The sequence below is a fragment of the Oryx dammah genome, unplaced genomic scaffold (assembly GCF_014754425.2).
Source record: "Oryx dammah isolate SB20612 unplaced genomic scaffold, SCBI_Odam_1.1 HiC_scaffold_26, whole genome shotgun sequence".
NCBI classification, from domain to species: Eukaryota; Metazoa; Chordata; class Mammalia; order Artiodactyla; family Bovidae; genus Oryx; species Oryx dammah.
This window is the reverse complement of record NW_024070210.1, coordinates 83953164-83977178: the sequence shown is the minus strand read 5'-3', so window position 1 is coordinate 83977178 and position 24015 is coordinate 83953164.

The following is a 24015-nucleotide window of genomic DNA, read 5'->3' as shown; positions in this document are numbered from 1 at the left end:
ACCAACATTTTGGCCAACCCAATGTGTGAGTGTGCGTGCGTGCGTGCATGTGTGTGCGTGTGTGTGCATGTGTGTGTGCATGCGTGCATGCGTGTGTGTGTGTGTGCATGCTCAGTCACTAAGTCGTGTCCTAGTCTTTGCGACCCTGTGGACTTGTAATTGGGTTGAACCCGAGTCTCCTCCCTGGCAGGTTGATTCTTTACCACTGAGCCCCCTGGGGAGCCCACATATGTGCAGATATTGGCAAATGTGGCTCTTATATCCCCTCCTTGATGCTGAGCAAAGCTCATTAGTATATTAAAGGCCCTGAGAGGTTCTACATGATAAAAACAAAAGTGTTTAGTTTCACTTTACCTCGGGGTTTACTAGAGCTTCTGCCAAGAGTTCTCTTTCCATGTGACTCCTCCCCCTTCCTCGGCCTCCTATGCAATTAGACGGAGCTCTCTGATCCTTCCTGGCTCCAACAGCCTGTGTCTCCTCCCCCAGGAAACAATAGATAAACATGCAAGATGCAGCTGTCCCAAGAAGTATTTCAATGTCCTCATTTCTTGGCCCAAGGGAGAAAAAAAGAGAGAAAACCAAAACCATGTGACTACCCTTGCACACTGTCATCAAAGGACCCCATGGCCCCCTGACCCAGGGCATAGTGGAGACAGGCGAGAGGGAGTTCAAGGAAGAGTCAGGAAGCCCAGCGTGAGTCACCCACCATGAGTAAATAAATCAGGGGGCCACCCTCGAAGCAGGTTGTGTTGCGTTGTTTGAGCAAGGCTGCTAGACAGCTGGATGTTTCTGTCAGCCCCCACCCCTCCTGTTGCCATAAATTTAAGCTAATCCTGTGGGGCCGAGGATCATAAGAGTAATCCTCACATCTGTGTGGGCTTTTCAGCTTTTGCAAGCTCATTCACAGCATTATCTCATTAGCTCTCCTCAGTGTCTACGGGAGGGCCTCAGAGATGATTATCCCCATTTGGCAGAGAAGATGCTGCAATTCAGAGAAGGAAAGCGACTTTCACAAGGTCACACAGCACGACAGTAGAAGGCTAAGACTAACTCACCTGTCTCCTGGTCCCCAGCCCAGGCTCTCCAACGAGCACAGCGTGACCATCACAGAGAACGCTCAGAGGCAGACTCCATCTCCCGGCTACCATATGAGAATGGAATGTAGGTAGAAAGCAACAGTGGTGGGATCATGGACTTTAGAGTCAGACGGCCTGGGTTCACATCTCTGCCCAGCTCCTAGGCCATCAAACCTCAGACAGTGTGCTCGAGCTCTCTGCATCAGCTCCTCAACCCAAAGTGGGGAAGACACTCTGCCTTGTGCCACCTGCTTCATCTGCTCTCCATCTGTCTCCTCTTCTTATAAGGACTCCCCGTCTGTGGGAAACTGTTCTTCCCACAACCCTAACCATGTAATTTTGAAAGAAGGGGTCCATCATAGTGGTCCTACCTGTCTGGCTTACAAGAGTGGGCACACAACCCAGCCAGGTCAACTGGGGGCCTCTCCGAGAGTATTTTCAAAATGAGATAAAGGAAGGTACCCTTTCCCTTTCTGGGGGTAAAGCTGAGAAGATGTGACCCCAGCCTTATGAGAAAACTGGCCTGAGACACTGAAGCTGGCGTGCAGAGGGAAGCACTTAGAGATGGGGAGCAAGACTGGGGTGCAATCAACACCGAGGCCCTGAGGACCCTGCCCTTCCCCTAGGTGGTTCACGTGAGCCTGTGAAACACCTCTGCAGCCCCTCCATCCGGCTTCTAAGATCTAGACTGTACTGAATGTGTAGCAAATGGAAACTGCCACCCGCATCACTCACTTGGAGGGGCCCTACTGGCTCAAATGCCGGGAAAACAGGCAGCTATGTAGGAGGCCCCCAGATAGCATTCCATATAGTGAGCAAATGATTTTAGTTGTTTAACCTTTGTAGACTCCTAGAAGCTCAGAGCTTAAAGGGATTTTAAGACTGGAGTCCTGACCTTTCTTTTTAACATAATGGTGAGAAAATCCATCCTATGTGCCTGGATGTTGGACCCTAGGGCCCTCAGCTAGTTAGAAAGTCTCAGGACACAGGAATCCTGAATCCTGGGTTCTCCTCCATCTGCTGATCACACACTTCAAGGAGAAGAGGCGAGAAAAGGACTGGATGACGTGAATATACCTGGATACGCTGCTTTTCTCAGACAGGGTTGTAAGGATCAAGCCAGATTATATCACAGGTGACTATGAAAGGATTTATCAAAGTCTAAGCACCACTGAAAACAAGAGATTATTGTTATTATGAAATTGAAGACTCAAGATTCCCTACACATGAAGTCTGACTTTCCCCAGGGAATTAGTAGTACACCAGACTGTGCACAAAGGGCGGAGAAGGCAGTTAGAAAACTGAGCCAAGTCATCCCAGCGAGCCATCAGCTCAGTCCCCTGCCTCTTCTGCCCTCTAACCCCTCAACTCAGGGCAAATGGGTGACAGACCAACAGTCCTGGTTTGTCTGGGACTGAGGGATTTCCTGAGTTAAGAGCTGTCTGGCAAGACTCACTAACACCTGTTCTCAGGTCCTTTTATATTTCTGTGTCCCCTGCCCTGAGCCACTGTATTCACTCTCATTCCAGAGTCTGGCAAGTACTTTAGTTCAGTTCAGTTGCTCAGTCGTGTCCAACTCTTTGCGACCCCATGAATCTCAGCACGCCAGGCTTCCCTGTCCATCACCAACTCCTGGAGTTCACCCAAACTAACATCCATCGAGTCAGTGATGCCATCCAGCCATCTCATCCTCTGTCGTCCCCTTCTCCTCCTGCCCCCAATCCCTCCCAGCATCAGGGTCTTTTCCAACTAGCTCAGCTCAAGTACAGTCCTATCATGTGCCTCTGTCCGTGGTTCTGAAACTTTTTTTTTTTTTTTTTTTTAAGAACACTGAGACAAGGTTATTTCTCCTAACACTGGGATTCTTGCTGTTTCATCCAGGTTCAGTTCAATTCAGTTGCTCAGTCATGTCTGACTCTTTGTGACCCCATGGACTACATCACGCCAGGCTTCCCTGTCCATCAACAACTCCCGGAGCTCACTCAAACTCATGTCCATCGATCGAGTTGGTGATGCCATCCAACCATCTCATCCTGTTGTTCCCTTCTCTTCCCACCTTCAATCTTTCCCAGCCTCAGGGTCTTTCCCAATGAGTCAGTTCTTTGCATCAGATGGACAAAGTATTGGAGCTTCAGCTTTAGCATCAGTCCTTCCAATGAATATTCAGGACTGATTTCCTTTAGGATCGACGGGTTTGATATTCTTGCAGTCCAAGGGACTCTCAAGAATCTTCTCCAACACCACAGTTCAAAAGCATCAATTCTTTGGCACTCAGCATTCTTTATAGTCCAACTCTTACATCCACACATTACTACTGGAAAAACCGTAGCTTTGACTAGACGGACCTTTGCTGGCAAAGTAATGTCTCTGCTTTTTAATATGTTGTCTAGGCTGGTCATGACTTTTCTTCCAAGGAGCAAGTGTCTTTTAATTTCATGGCTGCAGTCACCATCTGGAGTGATTTTGGAGGCTAAAAAAATAAAGACTTTCACTGTTTTCTTTGTTTCCCCATCTATTTGCCATGGAGTGATGGGACCAGATGCCATGATCTTAGTTTTCTGAATGTTGAGCTTTAAGCCAACTCTTTCACTCTCTTTCACTGTCACCAAGAGGCTCTTTAGTTCTTTGTTTTCTGCCATAAGGGTGGTGTCATTGGCATATCTGAGGTTATTGATATTTCTCTCAGCAATTTTGATTCCAGCCTGTGCTTCATCCAGCCCGGCATTTTGCATGATGTACTCTGCATGTAAGTTAAACAAGCAGGGTGACAATATACAACCTTGACATACTCCATTCCCGATTTGGAACCAGTCTCTTGTTCCATGTCCAGTTATAACTGTTGCTTCTTGACCTGCATACAGATTTCTCAGGAGGCAGGTAAGGCGATCTGGTATTCCCATCTCTTTAAGAATTTTCCACAGTATGTTATGATCCACACAGTCAAAGGCTTTGGCATATTCAATAAACCAGAAGTAGATGTTTTTCTGGAACTCTCTTGTTTTTTCTGTGATCCAACAGATGTTGGCAATTTGATCTCTGGTTCCTCTAACTTTTCTAAATCCAGATTGAACATCTGGAAGTTCACAGTTCATGTACTGTTGAAGCCTGGCTTGGAGGATTTTGAGCATTATTTTGTTAATGTGTGAGATGAGTGAAATTGTGCAGTAGTTTGACTATTCTTTGGCATTTCCTTTCTTTGCGATTGGAATGAAAACTGACCTTTTCTAGTCCTGTGCTCACTGCTGAGTTTTCCAAATTTGCTGGAATATTGAGTGCAGCACTTTCACAGCATCATCTTTTAGGATTTCTAAAAAATGATGGAATTCAATCTCAACTGGAATTCCATCATCTTCACTAGCTTTTTTTTTTATAATGATGCTTCCTAAGGCCCACTTGACTTTGCATTCCAAGATGTCTGGCTCTAGGTGAGTGATCACACTATCATGGTTAGGTCCACACCATTTCTGTCCTTTATTGTGCCCATCTTTGCATGAAATGTTCCCTTGGTATTTCTAATTTTCTTGCAGAGATCTCTAGTCTTTTCCATTCTATTGTTTTCCTCTATTTCTTTGCATTGATCACTGAGGAAGGTTTTCTTATCTCTCCTTCCTGATCTTTGGAACTCTGCATTAAATGGGTATATCTTTCCTTTTCTCCTTTGCCTTTAGCTTTTCTTCTTTTCTCAGCTATCTGTAAAGCCTCCTCAGGCAACCATTTTGTCTTTTCACATTTCTTTTTCTTGGGAATGGTCTTGATCCCTGCCCCTTGTACAATGTCACGAACCTCCATCCATAGTTCTTCAGACACTCTATCAGATCTAATCCCTTGAATCTATTTGTCACTTCCACTGTATAATTGTAAGGGATTTGATTTAGGTCATTCCTGAATGGTCTAGTTTATCCAGATATTCATTTCATAAATATCTTCAGTTACCTTTGCTTATATAATAAACCATCCCCAAACTTAATAGATTAAAAAAATTTTTTTTGCATAATTCTATGGGCTGCCTAGGCCATTTTGGTTTGTGTCATCCTGGCTAACACTGGATGAGCTAGGATGGCCTCACTCAAGTATCTGGTATTGCCAAGCTGTTAGCTGGGGGCACTTCACTATCTTCCAGGCAGTCTCTCCAGCATGTTAGCTCAGGCTTATTTGTAGGGTGGACTCAGTGCCCCAAGACTACAAGAGAAGGCAAGCTCCATTACTCAAGATCTTTTCAAGTCTCTGTCACATTTGCTCATGTTCCGTCATCCAAAGCAACTCACGTGGTCAAGCTCTGAGTCTGTGGGAGGGGAGTCCCCAAAGGCTCAGACACAGGGAAAAGAATAATTGTTTTTTAAATAATCTGCCACTTTCCCCATTATCTTGCACCCCAAAAGCACTCTAAATTTACAAATAATGGGATGACCCTCTGGTGAACGCACGGAGAAATGAATTTTCCTCTACAACTGTGTTAAGCCAAGTGTCTACTTGGCCTCTGCTGCAATCACTTTTGCAATTGTATCAGGAACAATTAAAAGTCTTTCTGAGCCCTCCTGCTAACATTCAGGGCCACAGTATCAGGTCTCACTGTATCAAAAAAGAACTTTTTTTTTTTCATTTCTAAATTTTTTTAAAAAGTCCTTCTGAATTGCAAATCTTTTCAACAATATTCAGCAACAATTTTTTGAGTTATGGGTGACTAGGCAATAAATCTTTAGTTACCTTCTTGCTAAGTGGTTTCAGTCATCTCTGACTCTTTGCAATCCTATGGACTGTAGCCCTCCAGGCTCCTCCGTCCATGGGATTTTCCAGGCAAGAGTACTGGAGTGGGTTGCCATTGCCTTCTCCAGGGGATCTTCCCGACCCAGGGATCGAACTCAGGTCTCCCGCATTGTAGGAAGATGTTTTACCCTCTGAGCCACAAGGGAAGTCCCTGAAGCAGGATGCAAGTCCCCTGATGCCCCAGAGCCCCAGTCTCATGGGAGAACTACTCCCCTGAAACAGCTGTTCCATGGCCCGAGTTCAGAAGGTGGCTATACACTTACAGTCCTCACAGACTACAGAGCCTCACCTGTGGGAAGACAGACACTCTTGGGGTCTGGAACCAGAGACAGATTCAAATCCTGAATCAGCCCCTTACAGGGTGTAGGAGCTTTTGACTTCATTCTGCAAGCAATAGAGAACCACGGCCTGATGTGAGAGATTGGATTCATTTCTCTGTATATGAACCCATGTTTCTGTTCACAGCCTCAGAAATGGCAGAAAAGCAACCCTTCCCGTGCCTCTCAGGATGGAAGAAATCCACACTGCGTCTCTCCTCTATCCAGTGCAGAACAGACTCAATGAGAGAGGGAGGCGGGAGACTGGTAGGAGAATACAAAACATCAGAGAACCACCATTCCAGGGGCTCAGAGTGGCGCGGGGTGCTGGGGGTGCCTTTCCAACCCCCTCCCCGGTGCTCAGTATTAAACACTGCCCTGGATCTCTGGTCAGGCCTCTGCTCAGCACATAACCTTCAGCAATCCTCCCTAAACACCCCCAGGTCCTGGCTTTGCCCTCCGTTCTCAGCATCTCAAGCACACCAGAGGCACTGAATTCTACAGGGAGGCCAGGAATTGCTGGGTGGCATGACCTGCCACTGCCAGGAAGGGAGGGACGCTATCTGGGCTCAGGGACTGACTCAGGTAGGGCACAACTTGGCGTGCAGCTGGAGCTTTGTTTTTTCAGCCTGAGCACAAGAACAATCCGTACCAGTCACCACAGCGCCATGAAGATCAGCCTCCTCCACACTTGCCACCAAGTCAATTTCTCTTCCTTCCCTGGACTCAGATGTTTGTCAAGGGCCTGCCATGGCCTCAGCCCTGTATGGGTCCCTGAGGAGCAGCCTTGCTCCCCTCCCCGCGTTCCAAGCACCCCACACACCCCCACACATACACCAAGTACTGCTAGAGCTTATGACTCCCCACCCCTAGGAAAACATGAGATGAACCAAGAAGCTGCAGTGAGTCAGTGGTTGGTGTGTGGTTCTGATTGTGAGCGGGGCAGGAGGCCACAGAAGGGGAAAGCCCGAGCAGTTGGGTCTCCGGAGCCCCAGGGTTGTATCTCTCTGCAAGAGCCAGGCCCCGGGCTGCAGGCAAGGCTGGCATGATTTACGATCAAGGTCCCCATTAATGGTATTCTATGCTCAGGTCTCTAAGTAAAGGTGGGAGGTGTGAAGACAGTCACAGCTGTTTAATCCCTGAAGCTATGGGCAGAGACAACTAGTTCTAAGCGCATAAAGATAAACTGAACATATATTTAGGAGAAAAGAAGAAATAACAACTCTGAGTTTTTGGCTCCTATTCAGCCTTCGCTTCTAAGTTTGGCTATGGGACTTTGCAAAAGTTCTGCAAAAGTCCTCAAGAAGACCCACTGCTTTGTTTGTGTTGACGTTCTTGTCCTACCCTAGGATGTGAGGACTGGAAATCCCCGTGAACCCTCATTATTTACAGCAGGGTATCTGGAACCGAGACCTGACAGCTTGTTAGAAAGGCAGAGCCTCAGGCCCCACCCAAGACTTCCTGAGTCAGAATCCCTATTTGTTTATTTATTTTTGGCTGTGCTGGGTCTTTGTTGCTGCACGGGTTCTGTCTAGGTGCAGGGAGCAGGGCCTGCTTCTAGCTGAGGTGCACAGGCTTCTCATTGCGGTGGTTTCTCTTGTTGTGGAGCACAGGCTCTGGGCACACAGGCTCCAGGAGTTGCCCCATGACATGTGGAATCTTCCCAGACCAGGAATCAAACCCATGTGCCCTGCATTGGCAGGCAGATTCTTAACCACTGGACCACCAGGGAAGTCCCAGATCCTGTATTTTAGTAAGTTCCCCAGGTGTTTCCGGGCACACTGTGTATGAAGGGCTGCCTCGGCTCCAGGATGGGGGTTTCCCTCCGTGGGATGCACTCATGACTCGATCAGGCACGTCCACTGATCTTTAGGAGGCATGAGGGTGAACATTCACTGTTTTAACAGCTAACTTAACTGTCCATTTATAGCAAATGATACATCATTTACAGAAATGGTAGAGTGGCATGAATTGGTGTGTTTTAAAAAGTGAGTCGACTTAAAGGAAATACTCACTGACTAAAAGGAAGCGGTGTTCAGACAGGATGATGCCTTCCAAGAGGGGATGAGTATGACTGTTTCCAGAAGTGCTGATCCAGGGCAGGCCCTCACATGGGTTGCAGCGAGGAAACAGTGGCGCAGAGAGAGAGCCACGGACTTGCCCGTGAGACTGCAACGACAGAGGCAGGACTGGAGCCCAAGGCCCCATCCAGGTCATCAGCGCCCTGCCCTCCCTCTACCCTGGCTGGGTGGCTCAGCCAATTGCCAGCTGCAAGCCTGAGCCTGAAGCTGAGGCTGCAGCCACAGTGGCATCAGAGACTGGGACATTTGCGGGCGACACTAGGCAACCAGCAGTGTAAACCACCGTTGCTGAAAATGGAGGGACCAAGCGGCCCGTGGGAAGGGGGACCAGTTCAGGGTGAGCCCCCAGTTCTTCACAAATGAATGAGCATTTTAAGGACTTCCGCATAGGCTGAGAAGCCAAATGAGTTCTGGTTGTCGTTTGGAAAGGTTTTGCAGAGAGGAAATCCAAGGAAGTAGAAAGGAGCTGTCAATTATCTTCCCAACCCAGCTCTTAGAGGTTTGTTCAAATCTCCAAGATAAGGACGTTCAGCTGCTTCACAAAATCAAAACCAAAACAGTTCACAATATTTTTTAAGTTCTCACAGCCCTATTTGAACTAACTGTATTGTCAGTATCTGTCCATTTTCCCACTTTTCCTCCAGCACAGAATTAAGATGCAAAACTTGAGTCTCCTGTCCACTTTCCATTACTTTGTTTTGAATTCTTGCCTTGGCATTCAGGGCTACCATCCGTACAGCCTCAACCTAGCTTTCCAGCCACCACCTTCCAACCAAAATACCCCACCTTCTGCAAACTTCCCACCTAGCATTCTCCAAAAGCCCTGCTGTCTGTCTAGACTACTCTTGAAATCCCTCTCCTTCAAGGTACAGTTTAAATCCCTCTTCTCCAGGAAGCCTTCTTGGATTGTCCACAAGCCCTGCTTGGAACTCCCATAGCCCTCTCTTTGCTACCAGTTTCCAGGGCTAAGGGTGGGTTTTCCCTCACCTCTGTGTTCCAGGCTTTCTATCCCAGAGCCCAACTCCCAGAAATCCAACCAGGATTAAAGTTCCTGGACCTATACAACTTCTGGGTTTCATTTCCCGTTCTGCTAGTAATACTAGTTAGAGTGTGATGCTGGGCAAGTTTCCTAACCTGTTTACTCAGCTGTGAAATGGGGACATTCATCCTGCTTCATGGAGATGGCATGGAAATAAAATGAGGTGACGTTCCCTGGTGACTCCGATGGTAAAGAATCTGCCAACAGTGTCGGAGACCCACTTACGATCCCTGTGTCGGGACGATCCCCTAGAGAAGGGAATGGCTATTCACTCCAGTATTCTTGCCTAGAGAATTTCATGGATCCTGGAGGGCTACAGTCCATGGGGTCAAAAGAGTCAGACACGACTAAGCTACTAATTACTATTTTTTTTAACACAATATGCTTAATACCGCCTGGCACCTGCTAGTGATGAATGTAGCTGTTGTTATGGCCAGAGACAATGATAAAAGTTAACACTACTTGGACTGGAAGGTAGATTCATAAAATTTGGAACTGGATGGCCCCTGGAGGTGTCTGGACCCTGGCACGTCCTGTCCACCTTTCACTGGCCCCTCTGCCAAGCCGTGCCTCCCTCACATTCTAGCCCCGAGATCCACCCCAAACCCTCCCCTTTTCTCTCACCCTTGTGCCTTCAGTAAAGATCACAGCCACTTAAGGGGTCTGCAGTCTTGGCCTAAGAAACAAAGATCTGGCCCTAGTTCTCCTTTCCTTGGGGAAAAGATCTCGGGCCAGAGGGCAGGAGGTGCCTGATGGAGGTCTCACTCACCCAGACCTGTGGGGTTCTGCAGTTCCCAGAGGAGTACTTCCTCCCCCACATCTGACACAGGCGCAGCCACTGAGATGCTGCTGGACTTCTCCCACCCTGGGGACGCTTTCAGGTCCACATCTTTCTTTACAAATGCACTCATATGAAAGAAACGTTAATTTCAGGTCTTTCTTCCCTGAACTGGGAGGAGAGCTCAGGACAAGGAATCTTCCCAAAGGCCAAGCCCCAGACAGCATGGAGCCGGTGGTCCAAGCCTGCCCAGGATGGCGCACAGGTGACCCCTTCTGAGAGTGAGTGGGTTCTTCCCCTCCCAGCTGTCGGGCCAGCCCTGCAGATGAGAAAGGACCAGGGGTAGCTAAGATGCTGAACAGGTGTGTCAGACTGGAGTTCAGCCTGAGAAGCAGAAGCAGGGTGGGGAAGTCTGAGCCAGACACCAAGGAACAAAGGAGAGAGGAATGGATTTGAACCAGCCTCTTTAGAGAGCCCCTGTATGGGAGGCAGAGGACAGGTCAGTTAACAGCCATAGGAATAAACTAGGAGGCAGGACCTCTCAAGAGTTCTCCAGAAGCACCTGAATGAGGGTGGCTCTCTTAGCATCCCCACTTCACCACTGGAGTCAAGGCAATACTCATCAGCTCCATTTCAAACACCACTGAACCCCACTTGGTCTAAAAGAAAGAAATCCTGCCGAGTGTTCAATTGCTGGTGGGATGAGGGCATGAGGCTGCACAAGCCCAGTGCAAAACACTCATGGTAAAGTCACCCCTGTGGGTTAAAGAACTGAGTAGCCCCATCAGGATTCAAGGAGGGGAGGGGAAGAACACACCATCCTAGCTCCTCCCCAGGACGGGCCTGATCACGTACGACTCCTGCCCTTGCCTAGCAGAGTTCTGGAGCTCTGGGTTAGATCCAACAAACAGCAGGGTCTGGCTCAGGAGCATGGAAAAGTGTGAGTCACTCAGTCCTATCCAACTGTATGCAACCCCATGGACTGTAGCCCACCAGGCTCCTCTGTCCATGGGAATTCCCAGGCAAAAATACTGGAATTCCCATTGCCTCCTCCAGGGGATCTTCTCGACTCAGGGATCAAACCCAGGTCTCCTGCATTGCAGGCAGATTCTTTACCATCTGAGCCACTAGAGAAGACCCCAGGAGTATGGAGGCCATACAAAAAAGTCCTTAGAGGCCCTTGGCTATGGGAAGGATCTGGGTGGTTTTTCTTTTAGCTCAGGGAATTCCCTATTTGAGACGAGGATCAGCAGACAGCGTGAAGATCAGAGCTGTCAGCTCAACTTGTCCCAGCAGGAATTTACCATGTATTTTACTATTTCAGTGGTGCCAGATCAGGCAAAAGTTCATGGAGAAAGTAAATTGTGAAGTCAAGCACCCTATTATGTTGTAATGGCAGACTTCATCTGGAGAATTCCTGATTTTAGTTGGTATAGCAGACTGCTGGCTTCAATGGCCCCAACTGGACACACACACATACCTTGTATCCACAGCCATTATCACATGACTTTGCAGTCCCTCTCACCTAAGAGCTGGAGGTGATGTCTGTATGCATAAGTCTGGGCTAGCCTGATGACTTGGCCAGCAGAATGTAGTGGAAGTAACATGTTGTCATTTTAGGGTCAAAGCTTCAAGAAGCCTTGCGTCTCTGTCACTGGCATGAGTGGACATCCAGGCTAGCCTGCTGCAGAATGAGAGACACAAGAAGCCAAACCCAAGTACCCCTAGTTTCCAAATTTCCACAGATGAGGTCATTCTAGATCAGCTGACAGCCAACCAACCCCAGACATAGGAGAGAACCCACCAAGAATACCCGAGCCTCCCGCCTCCCTGTATACCTGAGAGCAATAAGCAGTTATCTTGTAACTGTGAGGTTTTGTGGTTGTTTGTAAGGCAGCATTGTTGGGTAATAGACAAGCAAAACAGTTAGTTCATTGGTTTTCATCTGATAATTTTTCATGAAGAGTTGTGGTCCCTAATGATCCCTCATCTCAAGTATGGATTTCAAAGAAAACTTAGCCAAAAAGGAATTGGAAGAAAAGCTATCTGTTGACTTCTGAATTTTAAATTAAGGCAAAGCCACTTTCTCTTCATTCAGAGACACAATATGACCTAAATAATCAATTTTACATTCATTAAACTTTCTTAAATCAATTGGATTCCGAGCTCGTCTCTGCTTTCTCTCAAAAACCTTATTAAAATTATAGTAGAGATGTTTTTAAAAGGATAAGAACCCCCAAACAGGAAAGATGAAAGAGAAGACAGTAAACAAGAGGTTTCAAGAAAATTTTGGAAGATAAGAAACAGCTGAACGTCTGATGAAATGACTTAGATTTCAGCTTTTTCTCTCTTTAAGTACCTATCAGGGCTAAGCAAGAAGCAGCAAGCTGATTTATATACTAGAACCCTAGGAAGTCTCGGAAATCAAACACACCAGTGTTCCTAAAGGCAAAGGTGCTGGAAGGGACTGAAAATTACAGATGTAATTAGAAACTGTGCTCAACCACGGTGAGGGAGAAAAGAGAATGGAAAGATACAACATGGGAGCCAGCGTAGAAGAGAGGCCCCCGAATAAGCCACCAGGAGGACAGTGGAGGGTGGTCCAGGATTAGTGGACTTGCAGGCCCCCTTCCAGATTGGAGCAGAGGGTCAAGAGTTCCGGAGCGGGTGTCTCCATGGGGGGAAAATAGAACTGAACTACTATCTGATATGTCTGACCATATTTAGAGGAGTTTTACACATTTTTTGGAAAATGTAGAGATAAATTAGGATCCCCTGGTAGCTCAGCTGGTAAAAAATCCACCTGTAATGCAGGAGATCCCAGTTTGATTCCTGGGTCAAGAAGATCCACTGGAGAATGGATAGGCTATCCACTCCAGTATTCTTGGGCTTCCCTCGTGGCTCAGCTGGTAAAGAATCCACCTGCAATGCAAAAGACCTGGGTAAATTAGAGATAAGTTACTGACAGAAATAAAGAAAACCAGTTCAGTTCAGTTCAGTTCAGTTGCTCAGTCGTGTCCAACTCTTTGCGACCCCATGAATCGCAGCACGCCAGGCCTCCCTGTCCATCACCAACTCCTGGAGTTCACCCAAACTCATGTCCATTGAGTCGGTGATGCCATCCAGCCATCTCATCCTGGGTCGTTCCCTTCTCCTCCTGCCCCCAATCCCTCCCAGCATCAGAGTCTTTTTCAATGAGTCAACTCTTCGCATGAGGTGGCCAAAGTACTGGAGTGTCAGCTTTAGCATCATTCCTTCCAAAGAAATCCCAGGACTGATCTCCTTCAGAATGGACTGGTAGAAAACCAAACAAACAACAACAAAGAGGCAATTATTAACCACAGGAAAAACTTAAAGTTAAAAAAGAAAATCTAACCATAGTACACTACCCGGCTCAGCCATAAATAATATTCAAGTTTCAGGTTGTCATAATAGTAAAAATGCTGAATACTAATGTATTATCAAAGTCTGTGATAGATAGAACTGTACTGGGAGAGTGTGAGAAGAAAACATATGTGTATGTGTCAGAAGGCTAAATTCTGTCACGCAAAGCCAGTAGACAATATTTAAAATGGAAAAATCAGAAAATATAGTAAAATCATATTATTTTAAAATATGGACATAAAAATACAGAAAAGAATTGAAATGATTGCCTCAAGAAAGCAAGACTGAAGATGTAGCATGGGAACTGCTTTCTTCTGCGAGAAGCCCTGTCATACCAGTTAGCTTTTTGAACAATGTATTGAGTTGGCCAAAAAGTGCATTCAAGTTTTTCCACAAGATGTTATCAAAAATCCAAAAAAAATTTTTGGCCTGCCCAATATTTAGGTATTACTGCAATAAAATTTTAAATTAAAAAATTTAAAAACCAATTGAAGACCACATGTATTAAAATTACAGATTATAATATATATTCATTAAGCGAACATTTGATAGTCACCTACAAAAACATCAGAGCAGGGCATATCCCCCACTTCCTCAGCTAAGTACCTAGTAGGGAAAACAGGCCTATTAAGTGTCTGTAACTCTATAGTACGTGTAAGGACACAATGTCACAGTGGCAACAACTGGGAAAGCTTTGTAGATTTCATCGGTTGTTCATCTATTTCCTGTCTTCTAAAGTTTTCTTGAAATCTTTTGTTTGCTCTTTTCTCTTTCATCTTCCCCATTGGGGGGGCTCTTATCTTTTGAAAACCCCTCTATTTTAATTTTAATAAGGTTTTTGAGCAGGAGCAGAGATGAGCTAAAAATCCGATGATAATTCTGAGTGTTTTTCTTCTACTGTTCTGCTTCCTAACAAAAAAAACCCTTAAAATCTCTTTGCTACTGTATCACCTCCTTAACACGGTTCACACAAAACAAGGGCTGATGCTCACCCCGGTATATCAGCATCATGAAGGGAAGGCCCTCCCCATCTCTAAGAAGAGGAGCTGGAGTAAGCTTCCAGGCACAGAGGTATCCAGGCTGAGCCCCAAAGGTCAGTACGTATTTCTCAAAAGGTCTAGGAACAGGTGAGTCAGGGGACACTGCCTGGTGAGAGACTGGACCCATAGACCCCAGGGGCCTCCATGGACTGGAGGGTCAGCACAGGCCACACAGAGCAGCCTGCCCTCTGCCATCCCTGACAGCTTCTGAGAGACCACCGGGAGAGGCAGCAGCTCCTGACCACCAGCCCTGACCGGAACAGCGGCAGGTCAGATTCAACATCCCAAGCTGTCCTCTGGTTCACTTCAAAGTCAGACATCCTCCAGTTGATCCTTCCTGGTGAGCTGTCAGGCCAGCTGCTTCCTGATGACACCAAGGGAAGGGAAGTACTTCATTTGCTGGGTCTGACTGTGGCTAAATGAGACTGAAGGCTGAGGGGGCACCTTCTGCCAAAGAGACCATTCACTCGGGGCAACTACGAAGAACCTCAGACAGAGGATAACGGGGAGAGAAAGCATCAGAGGAAGGGAGGGCCCTGGAAATCCTCAAAGCTATGCCTCCTCACTCCACACATGGAGAAACCCAGGCACAGAGACGGGAATCGATTTGCTCAAGGTCACACAGTAATTTAGGGGAAGACTCTGACTTAGGGTGATAAAACCCAGCCTTTCTAGAGTGCTTGTGGTGCTAAACCTTTATTCTCCATATACTCCCCAGAACCTGTGAGATAAGAATCCTTGTATACTATATGAAGATCTCCATTTTACAAATTTAGAAACTGAGGCTCAGAGACTTGGCTGGTGGTCCAGTGGTTGAGAATCCACCTTCCAATACAGGGGATGTGGGTTCAGTCCTTGATGGGGGAACTAAGATCCCACATGCTGCCAGGCAACTAAGCCCATACCACGACCACAGAGCCCACACAGCATAGCTACTGAACCCCTGCTCCACAACAAGAGAGGCCCGCACGCTGCAACAAAGAACCTGTGTGCCACAGTGAAGACCCAGCGCAGCCAAAAATAAAGTAAAAATATCAACAATAACCTAAGAAAATGAACTCTCCATTCAAAAACAGAAAGAAAGAAACTAAGGCTTAGATGTTGAATTAAGTAGTCCATATCACAATCATACATGAGAAAGCTGGGACTTGGACTCCATATGATCATTTCAATCTAATTCCTAACTGTGGATCTTAACCACTGGACATTACTACCTCTTGGAGTTAGAATCAAAGTCCCTTATTGCAAACGAGGGCCCAGCCTGCTGCCCTTTAATGCACAATCATGCCCAAACTCTGCTTGTTTATGCCAGCGCCCTCCTGCTCTGAGGACTATCAGTTGTTCCCCCCACCCTCTTCCCCTTGAGGGTCTCGCTCCGTCTCTGTCTCTATGTCTCTGCATCTCTGTTTCTGTGTGTAAACGTCAGTGCCTAACTTTGTTCTGTGTGTTCCTGTCTCTGCGTATGTTTGTGTATCTGTCTGTCTCTCTCACTGGATAGCTGAGACACAGAATTCCACAGTGGATGGATGTATGGATGGATGGATGGATGTATGGATGGATGAGGGGCCGCATCCATCCACAAACAGAAGACATGGTAATGAGCAAGCACATCCCAACCTGAGCATCGCTGGCAGTTAAGTCTCTCACAGCCATTGATCTGCCTCCCCATCTAATGCCCTCCCTCCCCAAGTCCTGTGCATTCCATTTCCGTCTTAACCCAAAGCTGCTTCCCTAGGGTTTGGTGGCTTGAATCCAGTTTTATTGTTGATACAGATCTTTATCTGCCTTGGGCTTATAACTGACATTTAAATTACTCTGCAAACAACGAATCAATATTTATGGATTCTTGGGCCAATGTATTTGCCAAACCTGATGTCCCAAGTTTCTCCCAGGCCATGAGTCAAGGTCAAGACTTTGTCTAATTAGAAACGGGGGAACTGGGTCTGCCTCTAAGCAAAGGTCTTAAATTAGAATAGACCAAAGCAGCTCCCCATTGGAAAAGTCAATTCACTTCACAAACACTGGGCATTTCCTGTGTGTGCAAAGCACCATGTTAAACCTCAAGGAGAGACCAGAATGAATAAATCAGGTCCCCAGTCTTGAGAGGTTCTCACACTAGGAGGAGACAGTGGCACACACAGGTTACTACAAGAAGACTGCACCCAGGGTTGCAGCAGAGATCCAAACACAGTCCGTGAAAGGAAAAAGTAATTCCAATAAGTGGAACTTCTTGGAGGACTCCCTGGAGGAGGAAGGGCATTCCAGGAGGGGAAAACAGCCAGGGTCAACAAGAACTGGACGGATAGTACAGGTTTCAGAGCTGGAACAAAAATGTTCACAGGAAAGTATCTCCAAATGGTAACCAAAGGCCTGGTGCCTGGAAAGCTCTGGAGACCTACCTGAGGCCTGTGGCTTTCCTTCTGCAGACAAAGGGGAGCAATCACAGGTGTCTGAGTTAGGGAGGCACCCCAGTAGAGCTGAGCCTCTGGGAGCTCCCTAGAAGCACAGGAAGCATGTGAATCAGAGGGAAGCGGGGCCTTAAACTGTAAGAATGGAGGTAGGATCTGTGAGATGCCCCAGTGTGGAATCCAGCATCCCAGAGCCTCCCTCCTGAGGGCACAGCAGGATGGCTTGGCCATTTTTTTTTCTCACTCTTTTAAGCATGGCCCTCCTCCACCTTGAGAAAAACAACAAACACGAGACCGATGCTCCTGGGCCCTCTTTGGTGCTGTGAGTTATAGAGGTGGCCTTAATCGTGGAGGCTAAACCGTTTATCACCCCAGTGAACTTAAGCTCTGGTTCCAGGAAAACAGACAAGCAATCGCTTGTCCCTGCATCAGCACACACACATGTTCCCAGGCAGTGATTTATCTGCCCAGCTGCCCTCACCGGCTCCACTGCAGAAACCCTACCCCCAAGATAAAGCTTCCTGGTGGCATCACCCCCTGCATGGGGCATCGTCTGGGCCCTTTGGCAGTGGGATGTGAGCTCCTGGAGTTTGGGGAGGCAGCCTTGGGATCTGAAGGAGCTACAGAGCACCAGTGAGGCTTCTCCACCAGGCACCATGGGGCACCGGAGTCCATGAAGCACTGGGGGTCCACAAGCATGTTGTTAACCTTTTCAAAATCAGGAGAAATGAACATATTCATCTTTGCAGCACCACAGTCACAAAATATAATTTTCAGTAATTTTTTAACAGAGAAGTGGGGCCCATGAAGGCAAAAGGCCCAGAGCCCATGACAGTCACACCATGGCCCTGCCACCCTGAGCTAGGCCCTGGATTTCCATTTCCTGGCACTGGAAATGGATAGTCAGGCAGAGCCTGGGGCAGATCCTACCTACATTACTCAATGGCTGTAATTCCTGCTCTGTACCTCAGTTTCCTCATCTGTGAAACAGGCTGATGATCTGAACCTTGCAAACAGATTGAGAGGGCAGGAGGTGTGTGTGATGTCTAGCAGAGAGGCACTGGTACCTACAATTATTGCCCAAACTCAGTTTACATTCTGTTTTTCCTGGGAAGTCCTCTCAAGTCTTGGCTTCCCATGGCAGGCTTCCACGTGGCCTCCTCCTAAACAACTGTGCTATGGGCCACAAAGAGGCCTCAGAAACCTCAGCATCTCTCTGAAGTTTTCAGCTGGACCACACTCAGAGGGTGCTAACTGTGAACAGGCTGTTCAGGTCAGGACACTGGTCACTGGCTTGAGGGCAGGGACCATACCTTACACTTTATTCTGTCTCCCACAGCATTAGGCACAGGGCCATAACCAGGAGGGTTCTCTAAACACTAATTGGTTGAGAATCCTTGTAGTTTTCTCTTGTTACTTCCACTCTAAACTCTAACAACTGATGTTCACTGGTTCATTCAACTTCATCCTCATGGCTGCACACTCAGGCCTACCCAACTTAGCCTGCCTCATACCACTCTCTCCTCCTCCTGGCCACATGTAAACCTCAGGATTCTCATACACACTGTCTGCTCCAGCCAGACACAAACCCCAGGACCCTTGCACATGCTGATGCTGTCTGGTCTTCCAGGAATCCTCTTCTGCCCATAGTCTGTGTGTCAGATTTCTCATTCATTCTTCAGGTAGCACTTAGACATCACCTCCACAGGCAGGCCTTCCCTGACCACCTCCCTGAAATGGGTTCTTCTACTGTTTCTTTTAGCTCTGAACCTAACCTCTCCATGTGCTTAACCCAAATTTCTTGTCTCTCTCAGCACATATAAATTGCTTGAGAGTAAAACACTCGGCCAATTCAACTCATTCCTGTGTTATACAATACCTAGCACCGTGCTGGACTCTGAAGAATACTTGCAAATGAACGACTGAGTGGAAAGACAGATTAATTATCTCATTAGGAAGTATTGAGTGCTCACTGTATACTGGGCAGGCACTGAGGGGCCAGCAGAGGTTTCTGTGACTCAGCAAGGTGACTCTCATAGCCTGGAGTGGCCGGGTGTGGCAGAAAGAGCAGAGCATCCCTGTGGGAGACTCAAATGACACCCAGGCAACTCACTTAAGGCGCTGATCCTCCAGTGGGGGACACAAGACATCTTTAGGGCCTAACATCGGCCTTCCGTGCATAGAATGCAACACTGGGATTTCCCTCAAAATTTACCAGAGCCCTAGCCTGGATGGAGTATCACATACTTTTTTGAAAGAATTTGGTTTACTCATTCAGACAACAAATATGCATTAAGCTCCTCTAGTATGCCAGACACTGGTTAGGTGGAATGTTCAGTGACGGACAAAAGCAGTCACTATGTGTGAAGTAAAGAATAGAGACGAACACATAAGCTAAAAATATATATTTTTAATAAAAATTAAAGTGGCACAGTGATAAAGAATCCTCCTGTCAATGCATGACATGCTGGAGATGCGGGTTAGATCCTTGGGTTGGGAAGATCCCTTGGAGTAGGAAATGACAATGTTGCAGGAAAGGCGACCCCTTCCAGGGCCCAAGAGTGGGCTCTTATCTAACACTAGGAAATGAATTGTCTGAGAAGACATATGTGCAGACAAAGCAAGGGATTTTCTTGTGAAGGGGCACCCAGGTGGAGAGCAGTAGGGTAAGAGAACCCAGGAGAACGGCTCTGCTATGTGGCTCCCAATCTCAGGTTTTATGGTGATGGGATTAGTTTCTGGGTGGTCTCTGACAGATCATTCTGACTCAGAGTCCTTCCTGGTGGTGAATGCATTGCTCAGCCAAGATGGATGCCAGTGAGAAGGATTCTGGGAAGTGGTCTGACACGTGGTGTCTCCTTTTGACCTTTACCAAACTCTTCCGCTGGGTGGTGGCTTATTATTTCCATGTTCCTTACCAGGACTTCTGGTCGTAAAACAACTCATGCAAATGGTTACTATGGTGCCTGGCTAAGGTGGGCGGCTTCAGTCAGGGTGCTTCCCCTAACATCAACCCACTCCAGGATTCTTGCCTGGAGAATCCCACGGACAGAGGAGCCTGGCAGACTACAGCTTACAGGGTTGCAAAGTGTAAAACACGGCTGGATGACTGAGCACGCGTGCACGAAGTAGGGCCAGACATCTAGAATATCAGCTCTAGAAGGACTCTTAAACATTCAACTGGTATGCATCAGAACCACCTGGAGGGCCTGTGACCCTCTAGGTTACTGCCTCACCCAGTACGTTCCACCTGAGATCACTAGACTACCAGGTGGTGTGAAAAGAGGGCGGCGTCTGACAGCAGGGGCAGAGGGCACATCAGAGGCTTCCACACTCCCCACCTAAGGGAGGACTGCACTTTGAGGAGGAGAGAGCCACTGCCTTGCGGCCAAGGCCACTCTCCATCCTCCCACCCAGCCCACTGTTCTGCCAGCATGCAGGTGGGGTGGCGGGAGCTTCTGCCCCTCTGCCCACAGCATCTGCTATCTCCGGGCACACAAAGATCAGGCAGAGGGTCTTGTCCTGCTTCTCAGAGACAAACGTTGCCTTAGTCCACTACCACCTGATGCTGAGAGCCGACTCTCTGGGAAAACCCTGATGCTAGGAAAGATTGAGGGCAGCGAGAGAAGGGGGCAACAGAGGATGAGATGGTTGGATGACATCATCGCTCAGTGGACGTGAATCTGAACAAACCCTGGGAGATGGTGAAGGACTGGGGAGCCTGGCCTGCTGCAGTGCATGGGGTTGCAGAGTCGGACACAACTGGGCGACTGAACAGCAACAGTCCACTGCACCTCCAGTGTGTACGTGCAATCATATACGTGTGAGTGCAAATGTGTGTCTGTGAATATGTGCAAAGGTGTCTCAGTGTGACTGCACGTGGAGGCACACAGATGTGATAGTGAGCATGCGAATGTGTGTGCATGTGGCTCTGAGTGTGTGTGAGTAGATATGGATGGATGCGTGTGACCATGTGTGCGCTCAAGGCAGTGGGAGTGAGTGTGCGCCTGGCTCCAGCCCAGCTGGGCCCCGCCCTCGCTCGCTCCCTCCTCCCTGGAAGGAAGCTGCAGGGAAGGGGCCAGATGGTCTCCTCTGACCTGCTATTTATCATCCCGGCAAAAGCTTATTCAGTTTAATGCTCTTCGGCAATTCATTTAAGGGCTCTGTTTGTTTCTGCTGATGAGGACTGTTAATTTGCACAGCGGTCTCATTAGGCCTAAACCACCAATTAATTCCTTTTGTTCTCATTAAATGGCTGATTCCTAAACATTTCGTGGACAACAATGGGCCGCCCTGGCCCAGCCGCAGCTGAGAGGGCGGGGGAGCAGGTACGATGGGGGCTCTCCTGGGCCCCAGTGGCCCTGACACAGCCACCCGGGGCCACCCCGGCTGAGGTCTGTAAACCCTTGGGTCCTGCCACCCACACACTGGGCAGCAAATCAGGGCCTCGAAGCCCAGTGCCTGGAAGGGTCGGGCAAGCCAGGCTGAGCGGGAGCCTTTGTCTGCTGGAGGTGCCAGCTGGCTCCTTCACCGTCTGGAGTCCAGGGGTGCAGAAGTAGATGGGTTGGGAGGGTGGTGTCCCCGCTGTACAGAGATGCACTTGAGATCCCGCTGCACCAGCAAGATCAGTCCCCACCACCCGCTTCAAGGGAATCTGTTTCCTCCCTGGAAAAGAAGGACGCTGGGCTACCAGCAGAGTGTCTGTTTCCAAAGACACTGAGCCATTTTGTATTCAAATACAGCCTCTCACAGGGGCCCAGGACAGAAGCGCTTCTCTATCCGGAGTCCCACCATGGTAGGCCTCCCCTTTGTAAGGCCCTCCCCATCTCTCCTCTCCGTGTCTCTCCCCCTCCTCTTCAGTTCACCCCTCCCCAACCCCACCCCACGAAGCCAGGACCCTTAAGGGCTGCTGAGTGCCCAGTGTGGAGGCTCTGGACTCGTTGTTCTCTGAGAGTCCAAGGGCCACATTTTTAAGGAGCTTAAACGGCCTGGGTCTCTGCTCTTTCTCTCCTCTGTTCTGGCAGCTGTGTGACCACCAACCCTGACGGGTCACAGGGAGCTGGTGAAGGAGACAAGGCACAGCTGGATTTACCCCAGAGTTTGAATCCCCACTCTACCACTGCCTAGCTGTCATTTGGCCTCATCTGTAAAATGGGTATAATATAAGCACCTCCCTCCTGGCCATGGAGATAGGATGACAGGAGTCAGTACTGGAGTTCTTGGCACATTGCAATCAGCCCCAGTAAATGTTAGATAATAGCTAATCCTGATTCCTATTAACTGGACAATGACTTATCTCCCTTGCTTCCTCTTCCAGCCTCACTCCCGTCCTCCCTGCTCCCCACATTCCCCCACTCACCTCCCCGATCAGATCATTCCAGCTGGCAGGCTGCTCCCACCTCCCCAACCCTAAGGCTTTTCTATGTCAGCTCATTGCACGCACACTGTCTTCATCCCCACATAGGGTTACCAGATTTAGCAAATAAAAATGCAGAATGATATATTTGAATTTCAGAGAGACAACAAATAATCTTTTTGTTGTGACTCTTTGCAACCCCGACTCTTTGTGACCCCATGGACTGTATAGTCCATGGAATTCTCCAGGCCAGAATACTGGAATGGGTAGCCTTTTCCTTCTCCAGGGGATCTCCCCAACCCAGGGATCGAACCCAGGTCTCCTGCATTGCAGGCAAATTCTTTACCAGCTGAGCCACCAGGGAACCCCAAGAATTCTGGAGTGGGTAGCCTATCCCTTTTCCAGCGAATCTTCCCAACCCAGGAATCAAACTGGGGTCTCCCTGTATTGCAGACGGATTCTTTACCAACTGACCTATCAGGGAAGCCCCAATCTTTTAGTGCACATAAGTTTCAAATATCATATGGGTTGCACTTACCCCAAAATGATTAGGTGTTTATCTAAAATGAAAATTTACCTGTGCATCTTGTATTTTAATCTGGCAACCCTACCCCCAACCCATGTCTAGGGAACTTCTACTCATCCTTCCAGACTCAAATCAAGCACCACTTTCTCCAGGCATCCCTCCCTGGTCCCCAATTAATGTAGCTGCCCCCTCTCCCCTGGTAGAACTGTCATAGCTCCCTGGGCTGGACAACCTCGACCCAGCTCTGGTCACACTTTTCACAATGTTTTGTGATCAGTAATGGACATATCCATCCCTCCTGCTATCTTATGAATCCCTTGCAGTGGTGGGGAGGGTATTTCATCTAGAATGCCCTTCTCCAAACCTGCTCTTCAATATCGCCTCCCTCCCCAGTGAGCACTGTACTCAGATGAGGAACTCCTTCTTGTCCCCACCAGCAGACAAGGGAGGGCAGGCAGGAGGTGGGATTGGGACAGACAGGCAGCTGCCACCCAACACGTCTGTTCTCCCGCTTCCTTAGTAACAAATCCCTGGGGCCACTTGCACTCAGCTTTAAGACATTTCCCAGCCTCCTTTGCAGCTAGGTAAGGCCATGCATTGGGCTTCCCTGGTGGCTCAGATGGTAAAGAATTTGCCTGTAATGCAGGAGACCCGGGTTCAATCCCTGGGTCGGGAAGATCCCCTAGAGAAGAGAATAGCTACCCACTCCAGTATTCTTACCTGGAGTATTCCGTGGACAGAGAGCCGGGCTGGCTAGAATCCATGGGATCGCAAAGAATCGGACATGACTAACAAACACTTACTTTTCACTTTTCAAGGCCGGGCATTAAGTGATGGCCAATGAGTGTTGTGCAGGAATTCCAAGAGAGCTGGGAGGTGGTGACTTTGTCCTTTTCCTTTGCTCTTTGCTGCCGCATGGATGCAGATGTGTTAAATGAAGCTTTACTATCCTGGACAGCAAACAAATCTCCCTTTGACATAGAGAATGGTACTGTATCTCTTCCAAATCTATGCACTATAAAACATCCATAAAAACATGTTCTAAGAACAAAAGCTGCCTGTGGCTCTGCTTATATGTTGCCTGAATACACGGGAGGCCTATGCAACACTGTCTTCCAGTGTGGCAACCTCTCCACAGCGTGGACAACCTGCCCATCTCTGAATATATGGTTCCTGGTTGGGCTTTAAAGAAACTAGGAATAATTCAAGAAAGCCCCATTGCAACTCTACTGACACCCCCCTGCCC